Genomic DNA, 14,095 nt, shown 5'->3' with positions numbered 1-14,095 from the left:
ATGTTAGTCAGGATGTAATTATGATGAAGAATCATGGGTTTGGGTTGAGCTGTGACATATCATTAAGGAGGGGAGGGACCCTCTTTGTCTAGCTTAAAAGGCTAGTGCTGGTGCATAGCTGCTTAATGATTAGGAGGATAGTAGTGAGGATCAGTTTTCAAAGTGGGCGAGGGGGATAGATTCTACTACAATTGGTATGAAGCTATGGTTGGCTCCGCAGATTTCCGAGCATTGGCCATAGAAGATGCCTGGGCGAGTGGTGATGAAGGATGTTTGGTTAAGTCATCCAGGGATAGCGTCAGTTTTTACTCCTAATGTGGGGACTGTTCATGAGTGGAGCATGTTGGCAGCGGTGATGATGATGGGGGATTCTATTGGGATAACGACACGGTGGTCTACTTCCAGGAGTTGGAAGTGGCCTAGTGGGAGGTCTGCTGTGGGGATTATGTATGAGTCGAATGAGAGGTCCTTGAAGTCTATGTATTCGTAGGATCAGTATCATTGGTGTCCGATGGCTTTTAGGGTCAGGTCGGGTTCATCGATTTCGTCTATTATATACAGGATTTGTAGGGATGGTAGGGCGAGTAGGATGAGGACAATAGCTGGGAAGATTGTTCAGATTAGTTCTACTTCTTGGGCATCGACTGTATTTGAGGATAGTTTTTCTATTAGTATCAGTGTCAGTAAGTAGAGGACTAGGCTGCAGATTGTTAGTGCAACCATGAGGGCGTGGTCGTGGAATTCAACGAGTTCTTCTATGATGGGGGAGGAGGCGTCTTGGAATCCTAGTTGTGAGTGGTTAGCCATGTGGAGGTGTACAGGGTTTTCGCCTGTGATTTGGCTCTGACAGGGCCATGTAATTGGTTTACTAACATCTAATTAAGAAAGAAGCATAAGTGGTTTGATATGCAGTTGGCTTGAAACCAGCATATGAGGGTTCGATTCCTTCCTTTCTTGTACTTGGACGAAGGCTGGTTCTTCAAAGGTATGGTATGGAAGTGGGCAGCCATGAATTCATTCGATGTTAGTAGAAGTTCTAGCTGTGAGACTTTTCACTTTGATGCAAAGGCTTCTCAGATGATAAATGTTAGTATGATTACGGCTGTTATTGAGATTAGTGAACCAATGGATGATATGGTGTTTCATAGGGTGTAGGCATCTGGATAGTCTGAGTATCGTTGTGGTATACCCACTAATCCTAGGAAGTGTTGTGGGAAGAAGGTTAGGTTTACACCTGTGAATATGACTCCAAAGTGTGCTTTAGCTCATGTTTGATGTAGGGTATATCCAGTGAATAGTGGGAATCAGTGGGTGAATCCTGCTAGGATGGCAAATATGGCACCTATTGAGAGGACGTGGTGGAAGTGTGCTACTATGTAATATGTGTCATGTAGGGTGATGTCTAGTGAGGAATTTGCTAGGACTATTCCTGTGAGGCCTCCAATAGTGAATAGGAAGATGAATCCGAGGGCTCATAGCGTGGAGGGGTCTCATTTGATAGTCCCTCCGTGTAATGTGGCTAGTCAACTGAAGACTTTGATTCCGGTTGGGATGGCGATGATTATGGTGGCAGATGTGAAATATGCTCGAGTGTCCACGTCCATTCCTACTGTAAATATGTGATGGGCTTATACAATGAACCCTAAGAATCCAATGGATAACATGGCTAATACTATGCCTATGTAACCAAATGGTTCTTTTTTGCCTGCGTAGTAGGTCACTACGTGTGAGATGATTCCAAATCCAGGAAGGATGAGGATGTATACTTCTGGGTGTCCAAAGAATCAGAAGAGATGCTGGTATAGGATTGGGTCTCCTCCTCCAGTGGGGTCGAAGAATGTGGTGTTTAGGTTGCGGTCTGTGAGGAGCATGGTAATGCCAGCGGCTAGAACTGGCAGTGATAGTAGGAGTAATATGGCTGTGATGAGGATGGATCAGACGAATAGTGGGGTTTGGTATTGTGATAGGGTGGGTGGTTTTATGTTGATGGCAGTTGTGATGAAGTTAATTGCCCCTAGGATGCAGGATACACCTGCTAGGTGAAGGGAAAAGATAGCCGGATCTACTGAAGCTCCGGCGTGGGCTAAGTTTCCAGCTAGGGGGGGATAGACAGTTCATCCTGTACCTGCTCCAGCTTCTACTGTGGATGAGGCTAGTAAGAGGAGAAAGGATGGAGGTAGTAGTCAGAAACTTATGTTGTTTATACGTGGGAATGCTATGTCGGGGGCACCGATTATAAGGGGGACCAGTCAGTTTATGAATCCTCCGATTATGATTGGTATTACTATAAAGAAGATTATTACAAAAGCATGGGTGGTGACAATTATGTTGTAGATTTGGTCATCTCCTAGTAGGGTTCCTGGTTGGCCAAGTTCTGCGCAGGTGAGCAGGATGAGGGCGGTGCCAATTATTCCAGCTCATGCGCCAAAGATTAGATAAAGGGTGTCAATGTCTTTATGGTTGGTTGAAAATAGTCATCGGTTTAGGGTCACAGGTAAGTTGGTAAGATGGCTGAGTGTTGAAGCGTTAGACTGTAGTCCTTTTTACAGAGTTTTAATTCCTCTTCTTATCGACTCTGTAGTGAAGTTCATGTTGAGTTGCAAGCTCATCGATATGTGTTTAAGCCACATCGGGGTCTTTTAGGCAGAGGCCTGTTGGTTTAGGGCACCTAGCTGTTAACTAGTATTTCGTGGGGTCAAAGCCCACCTGTCTAGGAAGGTCCTAGCTTAATTAAAGTGTCTGGGTTGCATTCAGGGGATGTAGGTTAATGTCCTACGGATCTTAACAGAAACTAAGAGGGTTTAACTCTTGTTTAAGGCTTTGAAGGCCTTTGGTTTAAATTATCCTAAGTTTCTTAGGTGATGGTGAGGATTATGGGGGAGAGTGGAAGGAGTGACATGGATAAGGAGGTGAGGATGGAGATTGGGGTGTTGGTTGGTTTTTTAGTGGTTCATTGTTTTATTTTGTTTGAGGGGTTGGGGGGGAGTGTGATTGTTGAGCAGTACGCTAGGCGTAGATAGAAGAAAAGTCCTAGGAGTGAGAGTATGGAGATGATTGTGGCTGTTGTAGTTATTTCTTGTTTAATGAGTTCTTGGATGATAAGTCATTTGGGTAGGAAGCCTGTTAGTGGGGGGTGACCTGCTAGTGATAGTAGGGTTAGTATGAGGGTTGCGTTTAATATGGGGGCTTTGGTTCATGAGGTTATTAATGTTGGTAGCTTTAGAGTTTTGGTTGTGTTTATGGTAAGGAAGATGGAAGTGGTTATTAAGATGTAGAGGTAGAAGGCTAATAGGGTGAGTTTTGGGTTGTAGATAATGATGATGGTTATTCAACCTAGATGGGAGATGGATGAGAAAGCTAGGATTTTTCAGGTTTGTGTTTGGTTAAGTCCTATTCAACCACCTAGGGCGGTTGATGTGATGGCTATGGTGGTGAGTAGTATAGGGTTGAGTGAGTGTGATGTAAGGAATAGGATGGCGGTTGGTGGGAGTTTTATTACTGTTGACAGTAATATGGCTGTGGTGAGAGATGAGCCTTGGAGTACTTCTGGGAATCAGAAGTGGAATGGGGCTAGTCCTAGTTTGATGGCAATTGCGGTGGTTAGTAGGAGGCATGATGGGGAGTTGGTGAGTTGGGTGATGTCTCATTGTCCAGTGGACCATGCGTTGGTTATGCTTGAGAAGAGAACTAGTGCTGAGGCGGTTGCTTGTACTAGAAAGTATTTGATTGTTGCTTCAATGGCTCGGGGGTGGTGGGACTTTGAGATTAGGGGAATAATGGCTAGGGTGTTGATTTCTAGCCCGGTTCAGGCTATTATTCAGTGGTTGCTTGAGATTGTGATTGTTGTTCCTAGGAGTAAGTTTAGGGTTAAGATGAGTTTTGCATGGGGGCTCATTAGTAGGGGAAGGGGTTGAACCATCATTTTCAGGGTATGGGTCCAATAGCTTTGTTAGCTGATTCTACTAGGAAATAATATAAAGGAAGTATGAAGGATTTTGATTCCTTTTGTGTAGGTTCAATTCCTGCTTTTCTAAGCTTATTAGGAAATGAGAGGATTAGTGTACCTCTATGTTCACTTTATCATAGTGACCCTTACGTTCGGGCACATTTCCTTAGGTAAGGAGGTAGACCTGCATAAGAGATTGGTATGCTGGTGTGTCAGAGGTATAGTGCTAGTGTTAGTGGGAGGAAGTTTTTTCAGAGAAGGTGTATGAGTTGGTCGTATCAGAATTGTGGATAGGAAGCTCGTACTCAGAGAAAGCTTGAGGAGAGGAGTAGGGTTTTTGTGGCTACAATGAGAGGGAATAATTCTGATGGGGGGTTGAATATGCTGGGGTTTAGGAATAGGAGGGTGGTTAGTGTGTTTATTAGTATGATGTTTGCGTATTCAGCTAGGAAGAATAAGGCGAATGGTCCTGCGGCATATTCTACGTTGAAGCCTGAGACTAGTTCGGATTCTCCTTCTGTAAGGTCGAATGGGGAACGGTTTGTTTCGGCTAGCGTTGAGATGTATCATATTATTGCAAGGGGTCAGGAGGAGAACATGAGGTATAGGGGTTCTCGTGAGGCAGCGAGGGTGCTTATGGTATAATTCCCGCTTAATATAATTACAGATAGGAGGATAATGGCTAGTGTTACTTCGTAGGAGATGGTTTGTGTTACTGCTTGTAGTGCACCAATTAGAGTGCACTTGGAGTTTGAGGCTCAGCTTGATCATAGGATTGAGTAGACTGCTAGGCTGGATATAGCTAGGAGGAAGAGGAGGCCTAGGTTTAGGTCTGCAAGGGGGAATGGGAGGGGGAGGGGGGTTCAAATTGTTAGTGCGAGGAGGAGGGCTATTATTGGGGTTGTAATGAGAGTTGCAAGTATAATAATTGTGTTGGACACCATGTTGGGAAAAATCGGTTTGTGCATTTAGAAGCAAAGGAAAAGTTGTGGAGCTGTTAGTACTAAGTCTTGAGTGCTCTTCCATTTGAGAGTATGATCAGTTAGCTATAAATTCACACAGACTTAATGCCTCTTAAATATAGGACTTGCCAAACTGATTCAGAAGCTGAATGACACCAACCTTGAAATATATGAGTGCAGTTGTAATTCTTGTGCAAAAGGGCTAGAGGAGGAGAGGTAGGTCTGAAATAAGAGAGGGGTTTGTCATCATGGTCACCTTTCCTTCCCATCCAAAATAGTAAGGGTGGGAATTCCCATATGCTGAATTTAGGAAACCCAAACCCATATAACACAATGCCACTTTTTGTGGCCCTGGAGAATTAGTCCCCAGCATCAATTTGGCAGATCTAGTTGAGTTCAGTTTGGGGGTTCAGCCCACAACTCCCTACGTTCAGGGAATTGCACTGACCAAAACTTACAGGAACAGAAATCTGAGTTTGATACAACTCCTGTGAGCATATCCACTTTGTTGTACATACTGCCTGAGAAAAATAATCCTACAAAATATAATTTATGCTGAAAGAATGCTTTAATTGTTTGTGAGTCAAGTAGTTCAGTACCCTGGCATATAATTTTGTTATTGGTCCTTTAAGTCCAACGAGTATGCATGTTTTGAAGTTCTGAATGTGTGTTGCAGGATTATGTTCCTTAGCTTTTAAGTTTTGTGCTGCTGCTTCTTGGGCATTTTATGCAATCAGCTGATGAACTATCTCACAGAATTAATCACATACCTTCTTTTCTCATGGGTTGCCAATCAGCTGTGAAGGTTGGGTTTCAAAATGTGCATCAGTCATACTGTTACTTGATTTAAAGAAGTGAGTAGGCTGTTCTTTTCTGATGGGAAGAAAATGGATATATACTGTCAGTAACCATCATTTCATATCTGCCTGTCAGGAGAAATGTTTTGGACCTATTGTGGCTGTCAGGTGGGAAATGTGTCAGGTGTGACATGCAGCAGTCTTGGATGAGGAGATCTGGAGTTCCTGGTTCTTGGCTCCTCTCTGCTGCCTCTTCCCATAAATTGCCAGTTATTCCGAGAAAGAATCCTTTTCCCTCCATCTCTCTCTGAAGAAGTGATAGGGGCACCCACTGGATGTGATGGCTGGGTAGTATGCAGAGTAGTGGTATCAAATGCTGAGTGCCTGAACTGAGCTACACCAAGCCTTCTTGATGTGTTGATGCAACACATTCATGTTTCACATGACCTACTTAAAAAAAAAATAAATGCAGCCACTTTGAGCCATAAAAATGTCAGAGTCTAATTGTGAAGGGGGCTGAACAAGCCATCATAAGATAAAAGCAAATGAAATGATGTCTCACAAATTCTTGAAATCTACTGTGAAAATAAGCAAGAACTGGAGCCTGAGCCAAGATGTCTCTGAAGCAGTGCTGCATGTCAAGACAACACAAATCCATAGGCTTCCAGCTGCTTTCACGTGGCCTTAGGGACATGGACATTTGTTAAGGTAAATCAGGACCTGGATAAGCCAGCAGAGGTAAACCTGGAGATGATGTATTGTGACAGCATATGAGGAAAGATCCTGGTATTTCTATTGCTCATCTTATGAAAGATGGCACAGGATTATATTTAACTGCAAAAGCACAATGCTTTGAAGTGCAAATATGGATAGCATATTACACTCAATGATCCAAATGTTCCTATCATGTTGGTCAGAGTGATTCTCTCTGAAATTTCACAAGGGGATAAAACAGGAAGAAGGAAAACTTCAGAGGGTAAAATTGAAGCCTGTTCAGCAAGCAATATGGGCTCAAAACAAAGCAGCAGTGCTAAAGGGAGCTCTAGCTATGTTCAGGTACCTATTTGGTTAAAATAAACACACCATCTACTGGCACGCATCTTAGGTGCAGCCCCGTTCCTAATTGAACAGAACTGGTCAAGTTGTTGATCTGCCCAAGACTTTCAGTTTGCACCTTGTAACAGCTGGTGCATGTTAGTTGTTGCAGCTGAGATCACTTACAAGTGTATTTGGGTTTTTTTGCTGAATGTTCTGTTTTTATCATTGTACCTCTCCTCTTTGGTTTACTATCACTGATTCTCTGCCATAAATCCAGATTTTGACCAGGTTTGCTGCAATTCTTAAATGACCTGCTTTGCTGCAACTTCTGTTGTGTTAGATGTCAGTCCAGCGTGGAGCTCGTGGAGGGCGAAGCGCTCTTTGTGTCGGTGGGGGTCTACCTACCAGAGGAGAAGCAGTTTCTTCTTGCAGGATTTCCTGAGACAGCCTGTGAAATTAGTGTCCTGTTTCCTACATCTCTTAATGGGCCCAGTTCACTCAGGTACCTGTCAACCACTCACAGGTGTTCAGAGCATCCTGCCCACTATTTGGCATCTTACATTTCTGCTTTGTTTGGATTTCTGAGGCTGAACTGGGCTCATGGAGAGCTTTTGATGAGACAGCTTCCTTGAGAAAGGAGGCTGGAAGTAGGTCACTGCTGTTATCTGCTTCGCTCTCATTATTCGAGCAGTGTGAAGAATGGGAACAAGCATGAGAGGGCGACTCTTGGGGAGCTGAGGTATAAATGCCATATGCAGCTGGACCAGCCATTCCCCACTCCCCATCCAGAGAACATCCAGGAGAAGGCACCATCTTCCCCTTTTCAGAGCCAGCTGAAAGCTTCTCAGGTAACACAGGACAGTTTTGAGAGGGAAGGCTGCCCTCTCTCTGCAAACACCCGCTCCACAGCCGCGGGGAGAAGCAGGGCATTGGCCATCTGCTGTGCTGGAACACCAGTTGTCTGTGCTGAAAGCTGATGCTGCCCCGTATCGCTATCCAAATACTGCCAAATTATAATGGCTTTTCTCCTGCAGCCAAGCATCTGATGGGGTGTTTCAGCTCCTGCTTTTTGTTCAGTGCTATCTTTCCTCTTTGCATGCTCCAAACAGTAGTGCTTTGCTGTCCTCTACAGAGCAGAGCTTCTTTCTCTTTGCTTTCCCCCTCTTTTACTGAATTTAGTAATCTTCTCTTTGCAGCCCATTTGAGTCCCTGGAGGCTTCTCGTAGCCACTGACTTCTGCATTTGTGTCTTTTTGAGCTATGCTCTCTCAGCAGTAATTTTGTGGCTTTACTGGATTCTTTCAACCTCATTCAGGACATTTTACCAGCTACCGAGACAGATAGGTACACTCTGGATCCAGGCTTTTACTGGCCAGCTAAAGTATGGATGATCCAGTTATTTCAGGCTACTTCTTTGTCAGTTTTAAGCAGGTCTTCTCACATCCTGGCCAGCAATATCACCATTTCTTGCTGCTTTAACACAGCTCTTCACTTAAGTCAGAGGAACATGAATTCCCTTTGGGCACAGCCCTCTGCAGCAAAGGCTACCTGTACCCTGACTGGTGCCAAGTTTGTCATTCAGATCATCTCTACTTGCATTTTGTAAGCAGACTGGACAGTGCAAACCTCTATCAATTTTACATGCTATGTCAGATGATGTCTTCCACAGCCTCACTATATTGAACTAGACTGAATGCATCCTGAAACAATCCATATTACAGAGGTAATTTCCTTGTTATATAAATATTATACCCATCAGGCATCTCCCTATCCCTGTAAAGGGAAGGTTAGCAAGACGAGATTGCTGGAGCCATTGGTCAGTCCATTCCGGTTCTTTCCCCTTTTGAAATTGAGTGGGATGGTTAGGGGTCATTTATCAGTCTGTCCCAGATTGTACTTATGAATAATAAATGGTCACTAGACCTGGAGTTACGGCTCACTAAGAGCGAGACCTTTTTTTTCACTGAATGAAACCACAATTGATTTCAAGGGTGGCAGGATCAGACCCTTAATGCAATTTTGATTCACATGTGAACTGTAAACTGTAATCTCATAATAAATTTTTTTTTTTAAATCTTGTTAACATTATTCCAGCATCATTTAAGCAGGAAAATAGCTTCAGAGGGATGGTGATTGGGTGCTGAGAATGGGTATTCAATGGAATAAGTTGAAAACGAGTTGGGGGAGAGAGAGAAGGAATCATGGAAAATGAGAAATGTATATGATTCTGTTTCACAGACATACTTTTTTAACCCCTTCGTAGGGAAGGGTTTTATCAGAGAGAAGTTGTAAACAGTTCAGAGCAGTTCTGTACTAAGCTATGGGTGTTACAAATTGATTCAAGCTTCAAATGACATCTAGCACTGTCTATGTCCCACACTGGGTGTATGGAGAGCCCATACACCCCATACAGCCCATCTCCTGATATGCATGACTCATATTAATCTGATTTTCCTGAGATGTAAACTCACAAGGTCAGCCAGAGGCAAGCCTGGAGCCCAGGCCTAGCTTATATTGCAACTCTGTAATCTTCCAGCATTGCCAAATGCAATGATCTTATCAGGAAGCTGTGAATGTTTGGTGGTTTTCTTAGTACTTCTATTTCTGGAAATAGGTGAAAATGTGATAGTCTCCCCTTCCATTTATAAAATAAAGTTCTTGGACCTCATGGTTGCAGAGAGAGATTTCAGATTGTGGTTAGGGTGAACACTAAGGGCTTTTACAGAAGCAAGCAATGAGAATGCAGAAATAAATGTCAAATACCTTTCTTTTTGCTTACTATTATCTAAGGCTTTTGAAAATTTGTGTTTGGTAATGCAGGTTGCCTAAGTTTTGATTTATGTTTAGACTTCATGCTTAGAACTGGCACTGTCTAGCAGTCAAGGACTGCAGACATCACAACTCAGACTTTTGTGAACCAAAATTGTATGTGTGAGGAGACGCCATGTGCATCTGCCTGGGCTGTGCATTGCAGGGTCATCTGCTGAGTGGCTGCTAATTCTGTGGGACAGAAACACCTGAAAAGGACAGGAAAGCCTTTGGTAGGTACAGCTCTCCTTTGGAGGGAGGCATTATGTAGCCTCTTGGCAGCCCTAGAGCTGCCCATGGTTGTGGGCTCCCCAATAAATTGGAAGAATCTCAAAGTTACTGTCATCAGATTCAGTCAGAGAATGGTCCCGCGGGAGGTGTGTGCATGGCACTAAATTGGTGATAACAGGGACTTGGATGACAGAAAATCCCAGAGGCCCATATGCTTTTTCCTTAATATTCTGGCAGGCCTAGTCATCATTCCCTCTCTAATACAGGCCTTGAAATATGGACAGGATTCCTGTTCATAAACATAACCAAACCCCATTTGTTACTGGGTCCAGTCTTGCCACTTTCAGAGCTATTAGCTCAAAACAGAAATAGCCTGATGAAATTTCTCACTTAGCATTATTGCACGTCTATTAGTTATTTTTCATTGCCTCAAGGGGAAACACAAATGTGTATTGTTTCTAATTAATTGCTGGCTCATGTAAAGACTGCTCCATATAGCAAAATGGAGCATGATGCTCCAACTGCTCCAACACAGCAGTTGGGTTTTCTTCCCTTACACTGCTGAGCTTTCCCCATTTTATTCCCAGTCTCAAGTAGCTGTTCTTGTCCCAGTGAGTCCTGGTTCCAGTGGATGGTTGTATTTCTTTAGAGTGCAGATGTTTGTAAAAATACATTTATTTCCAGAACATCAGCCCTTCAGCACCTCACTATAGGATGAGGTTGGCGACTTCTCCCAAAAGAATGCGAGAGAAAAACTTACTGGTGGTTGCACACAACTATTTATCCTCCCAGAATCTCTGTTTCTGTCTTTAGGGTTTCTTTCCTTTTTAAGACCCATACTCAAGTTGTGTGTTCCTAGTCCTGCATTCGTTTAGCATCCACTGCCAGTCACTTATGCCTGCAAAAAGGGAAAATTAAGCGCACTAGAAATAATATCCACTCTTTTAAAGCACCTTCTGCAGGGGTGGAGGTGACAGTCCAAGGTGGAAGGACACAGCTCCCCGCTGTGCACCAACCATCCAGCTGAACTTGTCCAAGGTGGTGCAAAGACTTACAGGTGCAGTTAATGCTATTTGTCCTGGCTGTCAGAGGTGAGAGAAAGTGCAGAATAAAGTCCTACTTCTGCCGGGCTATGGAACTGTGTGCATAGCACATCATGCCAGAGGAGATGAGGCAGTGAAACTAGTCAGGGCAGGTACAGCACATTGGCCACAGGGATGTGGGGGGACACGAAAATGGTTTTCAAGGGTATCCCAGATAAACTCACACACTCAGCTGCCAAGTTAACCCACTGAAAGGGCTCGTCTTCTCTGTGCTATGCAAGGCAAGCATGCATCCCTCTGCTAAATGTGGTTACAGCAGTGGGAGTTGCACAGAGCTGGATCTGATCCTTAGGATTGAGGGTGCTTGGTTTTTTGATGGCCCAAACCCTCCTTGCACTACTGGAGAAGAATACTAGGAGATGTTTGGGCTGTCTTGTTTCTGTTTTCTGCCATGTACAAAAGGGATCTGGCATGACTGGACTTTAGGTACTACCATGATGCCAGTAATATTAACTTTAATTGGTGTTAAACCTCTGGTCAGTTACTGGATCTGTTATCTTTATGTTTAAATCTCTAACCCCCTCTCAAATGTTTATGGACTTGTTATTGCCTTTGCTGAGCAGTATGTTCCATGTGTAATAGGCATTTTGTATACTTTGGGCAAGCATTAAAAACTGTTTAAAATGGTATGTAGAAATCCATATGTTGTCTGGAATCCTGCTCTGCTTTTCATGCAGAAAGAGAACAGAATCATAGAATCACAGAATCATAGAATCATAGACTGGTTTGGGTTGGAAATGACCACCTTAAGATCATCTAGTTCCAACCCCCCTGCCATGGGCAGGGACACCTCACACTAGACCATGTTCCCAAGGCCCTGTCCAACCTGGCCTTGAGCACTGCCAGGGATGGAGCATTAACCACTTCTTTGGGCAGCCTGTTCCAGTGCCTCACCACCTTCACAGTAAAGAACTTCTTCCTTATATCTAACTTGAACTTCCCCTGGAGTGCCAGAAACATTCTCACTGAGGGGATACTGGCTAGATGACAAATTAAAGGGTCAGGAGCAGAGGTAAACCAGTCCCTCCAACGAGACAAAGCCCATATTTTTCCTACAATTGTGGAGCGTTACAGATGCAAGAGCACATAGATACACAAGAATAAGATTACTTTATTTACTTGTAAACTCCTTACTGGTGCTTTCCTATACTGATAATTTGTTGGCTTCTTGTATCTGCTTTTGTTTTTTCAAGTAACACTTGAAAACTGAGGAGAGGGTAAGTTATCGTCACTGCAAACTTCACAAAGCAGGAAATTCTGTGATTGCACTGCCTCAAATTCTCTGAGTCAGGTTTTGCTGTTGTCCTGGGTTCAGTTATAGCAGTCATTTTTCTCCTTCTTAGTAGCTGGTGCAGTGCTGTGGTTTTGACTTTCAGCCTGGGAACAAAGCTGATATAACACCTATGTTTTTAATTGTTGCTAAGTAATGTTTACTCTGACCAAGGACTTTCTCAGTCTCATGCTCTGCCAGGGAGGAGGGGAAGCCAGGAGGAAGCAGAGACAGGACACCTGACCCAAATGAGCCAAAGGGGTATTCCATACCACAGCATGTCATGCCCAGTATATAAACCGGGGGGAGTTACCCGGAAGGCCCAGATGGCTGCTCGGGTCTGGCTGGATATCGGTCGGCAGGTGGTGAGCAATTGTATCCTCTCCCCTTGTTATTTCCCTTATCATTATTATTATTAGTGGTAGTAGAAGTGGTTTTGAATTATACCTTAGTTACTGGACTGCTCTTATCTCAGCCCATGGGAGTTACATTCTTCCGATTCTCCTCCCCATCCCTCCGGGAGTGGGGGGAGGAAGAAGGGGGGGGAGTGAGCGAGCGGCTGCATGGTTCCGAGTTACCAACTGGGCTTAAACCACGACAGCTGTGAATTGAGTGAACCTTAAAATATTCATCAAGGCACAGCAAAAACTGAATTCCAGGAAGGTGGTGCTGTCCTGTCTCTTCTAGATACCTGTTTGATACACGGTTTGGAGTAGTCTCCGGTCTGTTGTAGCTGGTGCCTTCAGGGAAGGCTCCCAAGGGGCTGCTTTTTTGGCCTAAGGTTGCCAGAGCATTGGAAACTTGTGTGTATGCCCTAACATTCCCTGCTGCTGGGGGCCGGGGAGTCTCGCTGCCTGCATCGGCTTTCGTTCACAGAGCAGCACTGCCAGCAGAGCCAGATTTCCAGGTCCCCCACTGGCAACAACCTGGAGCACCTTTGTATGCTGACTTGACCGTGCCTGCTCCCAGGTAGGCTCTCTCTGAAGTCCCTCTGCTGCACCACCAAACACAAAGTAGTTTGAAGTGAGTTGTCATCTTTTTTTCCCCCCAGGTCATTAGCGTGAAATTCAAATAGGTTAAATATGATTCATCTCTCTAACACTGGGAGGGGACAGAAGTCTGGCTAGCCCAGGTGATGGTAGCAGAATTCAAAGCCCATTGTTGTGCTTTCAAGCAGCAATAGGTTACTCATTACCACAACTTTGAACAGCTTCCCAGTGGGTTGTGCGCGGCTCAGCCACCGTCACTACTGGCACCGATCAATTAGTGTCATGAGCAGTTTTAGCAAAGGGCCAAGCAGGGAATGTGTGTGGAGCTATTCTCCCACCTGCTGTTCTTACTGGTGAAGCTGGAGGGATCTGGCCTGCCAGCATGGTATTTGTTTGAGAGCTAATTAGTTTGGGAGATTACAGAAAGCAGGATATATAAGCTGCCTGATCGATCTCCTCCACAGCCCTGTAATGGGAATAGATAAATGTCATTTTCATAACACTGGCATAAAAATTGAGGAGTAGAGGCCAGATGTGTTTCCTGGCCACAATCCACCACTGCCGGATCCAGGAGCACGGAGACTGGAGTAGATACCTCCTGTGAATGTCTGGGGCGGGGGAAACTGCCCCTTTTGGAGGGAATCCCGAGGGAGCATGAGCAGGAGCAGAGCTGGTGTACATGATGGGCTTTGAACCCACTGGAGCCAGTCTTCTCCAGAGGGGCTACATCATGAGCCACCTGGTGCCATTGTCCCCACCCTGGTGCTCTCCCTGCAGCCTGTTAGATTATGCCCCTCACTTTTCCAAATGCTTCCCTCTCATTCTGCTTTCCATAGCCTATCCTGTTTGGCTGCTGGAGGGGAGACTTGATCAGTGTGCTTTCTGCAGTACATCTCACCAATCCGGTAGCAGGGGGTTCTGGCTCCTACCTAATTACTCAGGTCAGTGGAAA

At 44.5% G+C, this 14,095-nt stretch overlaps 1 pseudogene; it reads right to left on the bottom strand.

Moving 5' to 3' along the window:
* Positions 1–2,785: 2,785 nt before the first annotated feature.
* LOC116915247 lies at positions 2,786–4,844 on the bottom strand (annotated as a pseudogene).
* Between the last annotated feature and the right edge of the window lie 9,251 nt (positions 4,845–14,095).

This window comes from Strigops habroptila, chromosome W, assembly GCF_004027225.2.
Source record: "Strigops habroptila isolate Jane chromosome W, bStrHab1.2.pri, whole genome shotgun sequence".
Classification (NCBI taxonomy): Eukaryota; Metazoa; Chordata; class Aves; order Psittaciformes; family Psittacidae; genus Strigops; species Strigops habroptila.
Note: the sequence above shows the minus strand (reverse complement) of the source record. Positions and strands in the feature narration are given on the sequence as shown.